Source organism: Protopterus annectens, chromosome 1.part1, assembly GCF_019279795.1.
Source record: "Protopterus annectens isolate FY-2018-M chromosome 1.part1, PAN1.0, whole genome shotgun sequence".
Taxonomy (NCBI): Eukaryota; Metazoa; Chordata; order Ceratodontiformes; family Protopteridae; genus Protopterus; species Protopterus annectens.
Window position 1 is genome coordinate 1,587,739,125 of NC_056726.1, and position 7,777 is coordinate 1,587,746,901.

At 40.5% G+C, this 7,777-nt stretch overlaps 1 non-coding gene across 1 annotated transcript; it reads left to right on the top strand.

The window, feature by feature from the left end:
• The first annotated feature begins 656 nt into the window (after positions 1-656).
• Positions 657-729, top strand: TRNAR-CCU. The gene has a single exon. It is a non-coding gene; the product is annotated as a tRNA-Arg (tRNA).
• The last annotated feature ends 7,048 nt before the right edge of the window (positions 730-7,777 follow it).

Consider the following 7,777-nt stretch of genomic DNA (forward strand, 5'->3'; position numbering starts at 1 on the left):
CTCCTCCTCCTTGTTTCTAGACTTGTCTAAAGACTATGACATGGTTTGTCACAGCAAGTCTCTACTTCAGATGTCCTCACTAGGTTATCAGCCATGGTTCAAATGGTTCCACAGTTCAAAAGCTACTTGTCCAATAGGTATCAGTCAGTACAATATCACTCCACCATGTCTCCATACCTCCCATTCACCACCAGTGTACAAAAAGAATCAATCCTTGGACCCCTCCTCTTTAACATTCTCATCAACACCCTTCACACTTCCCAACACCAGACCTCCCTAATACAACATGCAGATGACTCCACACCCATATGTTCTTCAGAAAACCTGGTATAGCTCTAAAAATGTTACTCAGGAAGCTTTTACAACCACTGAAATGTGCCTTTGTGACTCACAACTCATGCTCAACCCCATCAAAAACAATAAAATATTTTTTTCCTTAAATCTTTCTCTTGTGAAAATAAACAAACTTTAAAATCATCTCTCTTAATTTATTCAACCATTGAAATCAGTTCTCATAATAAATTATTAGCGATGATAGTGGATGATAGTCTTAATTTGACCATTTGATCTGTTGAGTGGCTTAGTGGGCTAATGAATTATACTGTAATTGACAGGATCCTGGGTTTGAGACTTGGCAGGGGTGAATTTTTTGTCAGGCCCCAGTGGCCTAATGGATAAGGCATTGGCCTCCTAAGCCAGGGATTGTGGGTTCAAGTCCCATCTGGGGTTATATAATCTTGTGCAGCTCAGTTGGTGTAGTGGTAATTTGGTGTAGCTATAGTGTACAGTGTCCTGGGTTCAAGACTTGGCAGCGCTAATTATTTATTCACCCCGGGGATAAAACCTATGGCTCTACTCAACAGAGGCACTGGCAACTAAGGTCAGGTGGCACTATGCCAGGGTAATCCTATGGCTAGGCTTGTAAAGGCCCCAGGGCCATTAGCCTAGTACACACATATATAAAACTGAATAAAAGAATCACCAGAACTAAAGATGCTTTATAGATGCAGTAACTTTCTCACCAATGCATTTAAACTGCACTTGTCACTACTTCCATACTCTCCTCACAACCTTAGGGTGCTCCGATCCTTACTAAACTCCAGGCAAAAGGCCAAAACTAAACAATGCTAAAAAGAACTGGCTAGATTTGCAGCAAATACCCCTTTCAAAACCCACCAGCGTATAGCACTAAAAGCCTGCATTGGTTAGAAATACTATCATCTACCATATACACAACTTTTTGCCACCTATAAAATTGTCCACCTGTTCCATTATGTGGTTGCATTCTTGTTTCCAGTAAATCTATATGCTGACACTAGGACAGACTTCATCATGCAAAAGTCTATATTCTGCTTTTGTGTCTATAAAAAAAGACTCTGCACAAATGAATGTTTTTATGACAGGCTAAAGAAAAGAGAAACGAGAAATGTGTGATGAAATGCTGTTTAGCATTGTTGATTTGATATTGCTTGATGCACCTTTCTTCTCTTTCTGTTTATGCCCAGGAAATACAAAAAGGGTGGTTTTGTTTTTTCTTTAATTATAGTTTTAGTTCAGTAATTTATTTATTTATTTGGCTTGATTTGCTTGTCATTTATGTGCTGTATGTTTCCTGTTTTCAATGTCAGAAAATGATTTAAAATGAACAAGTAATGCACAAAAGCTGCTTTAATTACTCAGTTAAAGATTTTCCCACATTTAAATTTACAGTGAGTCAGACAAATAGGCAAGCACTTCCCTGCCTACATAATTGAGTACTGAAACATGAATGAGTCAAGATGGGGGAGACTTAAATATCAATGGTACAGTGGTACATGCTACAGTGTACTGTTTTCCAAAATACAGTTTCAAAAATAATCACAAAAGTGATAATTTTAGTGACAACTCCAAAAACGGAAAGACACATATGCAAACACTAATATTCCCCCTACAACATTTCTTAAGTTTGTTTTCTTTGGTGGTTGTGTTTATTGTAGTCTGAAAAATATTTTACAGGGATAATCATTTTCATGACAACTTTCAATACATCAAAATAAATACAGAGAAATTACAATTCTTTCACCATACTTTTTCTTTATTTTTTTAACTGACTATACTTGTTACCTTTATAGGTTCATAGGTTCATAGGTAGATACTAGGCTATCTGCCATAGGGCATTTATAAGCCTAGCCAGAGTGTATTTGGCTTCCACCTCCCTATTAGATTAAAGAACCACGAAAAAACCAACAAACCCACTGACCATAATAAAGTAGTAGTGAAGCAGTCAGCGATCCAATATTAGATTAGCTTACTGTGCCTCTGTAAAGTAGGTCACAGAAGGTACCCTTTTAAGATTAGTTTACTGTGCCTCTGTCTAGCAGGGACACAGGAGAGATCCCAGGGGTGAATTTGCGATTTCCCATCCACGTGTCCAAATTTTGCTTGAAGAGGGTCAGCGAGGGGCTATGTCTAACATGAATTGGGATTCTATTCCAGAGTGAGCGGAGCCTCTGGGAAAGGAATCTGTCCCTCCAGCATGTCCTATTTATTTTTGTGCTAAGGTTTAGGTCCCTGGAGCATGTAGCTCTAAGAGACTTGGATTTTTTGAGGTGGAGCATGTCCATTAATTCTGGGTTTGACATGGCTTTGTACGTCAGGCATAGATCGCCTCTGAGTAGGCGGTAAGCAACTGAGTAGAGCTGAAGTTTCTTTAGTCGAGCTGCATAGGACATCTGTTTGTAGCTCATGATCCTCTTGGTGAGGTACTTTTGGGGTCTCTCCAGTTGCTGCAGGTGTCGGGTAAGGTACATCCCAAAAGGGGCATTGTATTCAATTATGGGTCTGATGAGTGACGAGTAGAGGGGCACAATGACCTCTCTTGATCTAGATGCGAACCCTTTTGTGATAAGGTGGGCTATATAGAAGGTCTTTCTAACCACTTTGGCAACGTGATTATCAAAGGAGAGATTACTATCTATGTTGGTCCCCAAATCTCTAATTACTTCTTCCGTACGTAATGGATTACCACCTATGTGGTAATTTGTGGGCACATTGTTTTTCCCAAAGGGGATGACTATGCACTTTATAGCATTTAGCTTGAGGCCGTGGCTCCGGCACCAAGCATCCATCTCTGTGAGACCCTTTTGGAGGATGCTTGTGTCAGCTGGAGATTCGATTATGGCCCCCAGTTTGCAGTCATCTGCGAACTTTGTCAGCCATAATCCCCCCGTGTTAGCCTGAACCTCAGAGAAGTATATACCGAACAAGAGAGGTCCCAGAACTGAGCCAAGTGGGATGCCACTTGTAACTGGTTTGGATTTGGACATGGCACCTGCGATTCTGACCTTGTGGGTTCTATCTTTGAGCCAGTTTGCAACCCATCTTGTAATATAGGGATTGATATTTAAGCTGGTAAGCTTATTTATGATGCCCGAGTGGGGTATTGTGTCGAAGGCTTTTGCGAGGCCCAGGTAGGCTGTGTGGATTACCCTGCCCTCATCTATGGCTTTGGTAACTGTTTCAAAAAAATCAACTAGGTTTAAGAGGCAAGATCTGCCCTTAACAAAGCTGAATTGGGTAGGGTCCAGTGTCTGGAGGCTCCCAATGTCTTTGTTTATGAGTTCCATGATAATACGCTCCATAGCTTTACAGACCAGACTAGTCAGGCTTATGGGGCAATAGTTTCCGGGGTCTGTTGTGGCACCACCTTTGTGGAGTGGGAACACTGTAGCTGTACACCATTCTTTGGGTACATATCCTGTAGTAAGGCTAAGTTTGAACAGTAACTTAATGTGAGGGATCAGTTTTTCTTGGAGCTCATGTAAGACACAGCGTGGGACATCGTCCGGTCCCATAGATGCTGTGTTTTTTGCTTTGGAGAGGGCAGCTTTCACCTGTGCATCTGTAATGCCAGGGAGGTTACATTCAGTTGGGATAGGCATTTGCTCCTTTGGGGGGGAGTGGGAGAGAAGTTTGCGCTGAATCTGTCTGCCAGGATGTTGGCTATGTCTGTAGGTTTGGTATATTTTGTACCGTTATGCAACAATTCAGAGCATATCTGGGAGTTTCCACCCATGTTCCTGACATAACTAAAGAAGGCCTTGTGATTATCTTTAGTGTCTAGGGCAATTTTTCTTTCGAAACTGGTCTTTGATGATTTTATGAGGGATTGAAGTTTCTTGCTAATACTGATCAGAGATGCCTTCCCTTTTTGGGATTTTGCTCTGTCATGTAGTAGCTTCCTCCTTCTGTTGTATAGCTTATTTATGGCCGGGGTTCACCAGACCGGTCTCCTGTTTTTGGAGGAGTGAGTCTTGGTTTTATTTGGGATGGCACGATCCATGCATTCCTGCAGGTGCTCATAGAATGCATTTGTAAAGGATTCTGCGGATTGGGCTGTATTATCCTCTGGCCCAGGGGCTTTGAAGGATTCCACCTCAGTCTTGAGAAGTGCAAAGTTGGCTTTTGAGAAATTCTTTACAGTGATTTCCTTGGCTGGGGCTGGGGATGGGTTATGGATGTCCAGGGAAATTTGTTTATGGTCTGATCTTACCAATGAGGGGTTTACCTCTGGTGTGGAACATAGAGTCCCCATGTTGGTGATGACCAGGTCCAATATGTTGTTCCCTCTTGTGGGAGTGGTGACCAGTTGTTCCATTGTGTTAGAGTTTATAAATTCAAGGAACCGTTGGGCGAGGGTGTTTGGGCTTGAGTAGTTTTCCCAGTCAATGTTTGGGTAGTTGAAGTCACCCAATAACATAGTGTTTGGCGAGACCTTCATATTCTCCAGTGTTCTCAGGAATGCCAAGTGGGGTTCCTGTAATAGGGAGAGTGTTCTGTAGCAGGCTACAAACTGAAAGGCAGTTTTGCCTGCTGTTAGTTGCACATGGATGGTTTCTGATGCTTCGTGCAGTGCCACTAACCTGGAGGTGTAGGTATCTTTGATGAATATAGATACTCCCCCTCCTTTTGTGCTTCGGTCCGAGTTTTGGGGCCGAAACGCATGGTATGAGTTATAACCTGGTAGTGCTGGGTGCTCTCAGGAGCCTTGAACCAGGTTTCTGTTACTGCACAGACATCAATTTTCTCCATACTGAGGAGAGCCTCGAGTGCATGCATCTTGAGGTTTAGACTTCTGGCATTGAGTAGCATTACCTTTAGTTTTTTATCCTTGGGTTGTCTATGGAGGTGGGTTTGTCCTTTGAGCCTTGCCTAAAAAAGGCACTATGGGGGTGGCAAGAGCCTTATGGCAATTTTTGTGTGAGTTTTATTGCTATTTAAATATGCAATTGTATTTATGTTTTACTTCTTATTTTCTGAATCTTTAAGTTTACCTCTTAGGTCAATAATTACCTATCAGGGCTTTCTACAGCATGCATATATTAGTGTGTGTTTGTGTGTGTGTGTGTGTGTGTGTGTGTGTGTGTGTGTGTGTGTGTGTGTGCGTGCGTGCGTGCGTGTGTGTGTGTGTGTGTGTGTGTGTGTGTGTGTGTGTGTGTGTGTGTGTGTGTGTGTGTGTGTGCACGTGCAATCTGATGTCTAGGCTTAAGTTGCTAGCTTTTTTCTTTGCCACTATAGGAACTAATGCTCATTGCATCTTGTTATTCACTTCCTATCCATTTCTACAGTGTTTCATTTCTTGTTTGTGAGGCTTTATGCTTTAATTTATCAGATGGCTATTTGTTATCATTTTATATTGCATTTGTGTCCCTCACCAGGTAACATGCTTACATTTGAGTTTTTAATGCTTTTATTACTGCAACTTATTACTAATTTAGTCACAGTCCTGATTTATGTTTTGTTTTATTGCTTTTTAAAACATTTTTATGTACAGAGTTAGTAAGATGTTTGCATTAAGGCATGTGTTTCTTATTTGATTTAATAGTTTGCTATTTTGATTTTGCACTTCTGTGTTTGATGTGTTTTCATTGCTAAATTCTTATTCAAGATAGTGGCATTTTTTGTGTGTGTGTGAATGTGTGTGGTGCATGTGTATATATTTTAATGTATGTGAGGGACAGGATATTTATGATTGAATGTAATTGAAAGAGATGTAATATCCATATGTACAGGCTATGATGATTCCTACTCTGGGTCAATAATCAAGACCCTCAAAGCTCACATTGAAACCGGTGAGAGATGCCCACTAGTAACAAAAATGGATGCACACAGTATTTTCAGATGCATCTCTGTATACCAAGCACACTTTCCCTTAAGACTACACAGGGAGTGGACTCCAGACATGGGGCTGAGCTGTCTGTCTCTCTCCAGGCACTAAACAAGACTCCACACTGACCACTTTGGAGCAGTGTGTCCCTATTACAAGTAGCTGACACACACACTTGGATATTTTATTTCCAAACACACACACACACACACACACACACACACACACACACACACACACACACACACACACACACACACACACACACACACACTCTCCTGGGAAAGGCTGGCACAGCTTTTCCAGCTGAGCCCCCTCTGCCAGACTACAAGGTAATTAAGCTGCCACCAGTCAGCTACTCTAAGACTGTTACAAGGGTACCCGATTATACTGAGTAAAATTAATGCTAATACAAATGGCGGAGTTTGACCAATGCAGCAAGGCTTTTAGGAGCAGCCACAGTGTCACTAAAATAAGCATAAGAACCCTTAAGATGTTGAAAAGTATTCTCTAAAAGTCCAGCCACAATGAAATGTATAGAAATATTTAATAATAAATTATAAAATAGAAAACATGAGAATACTGAATAGCTAGTGACATTAAACACCAGAGTTTCAGTCACAGGAAATACAAAAATATCACAGTGGAATAGATCCACACAGATGAAGAAAAACAATACTTAACTAATCTCACTATATTTTCCTGACTGACTAAAGAATTACTATTTCCTAGTTAAGTTACTTAGTACAGCAAGGCAAGATGATGAGTGCTGAGTTGCTTACTACAGCAAGACAAGATGAGGTGTGAGGTTGTGTGAGAATCTGTGAGAGATCTTTCCTGACAGGTTCCAAGAAACAAAGTGCTGCTGTATGAGTTCTGTCATATCTCTGACTAATAACTTAAGAATCATTTCAGTGCTGGTTATAGAATGACATCACATCTGGTCACCTGACTCTGGTACAATACACACACACACACACAGATTTGCTAAGATCTGTTGCAGCATCCAAAAGCTATAAAACAATTTCAAAAGCTTCTACCCTTCCAGGTTAGCAATTAGTTCACCTCTAAGGATAATGCAGTAAGATTCCTAGCTCTGGTTTTCCCAAACATTTTTGCCCATGCCTGCAGTCAGACCTGTAAGATAAAATATTCATGGCCTAAACCAACCCATTTTATTTTCAACCTATTTTTGAAAATTAGCTGGACTGAGATTAAACTCTTCCCTTCCAGACTTCTCTGTTAAAACATACATATTTACTCAGTTATAATAATACTGTCTGACATACACTTATTTCTCTTTTCTGTCCAGCAGAATCCACTGCTGACACATTTTTGACACAAGCAACTTTACAAATATATTTTAACACAAGCATCTGTGCAAATCAATGTGATAGTCGGTTACATAAAATTCTTTACAAAGCTAGTTATGCTGGTATATGTTACAGATGTACTACCCTACTCTCCCTGACACAGATGGTACTACATCATATCATCACACAGGCAACTGTTAATCTAACTGGTCAAAGTTCATAGACCATTTTGTAAATTAGATATAGATACTGTATAGATATAGATAAACATACACACACACACAGATGTACACACATATGAGTGCATGATCTTAAATAA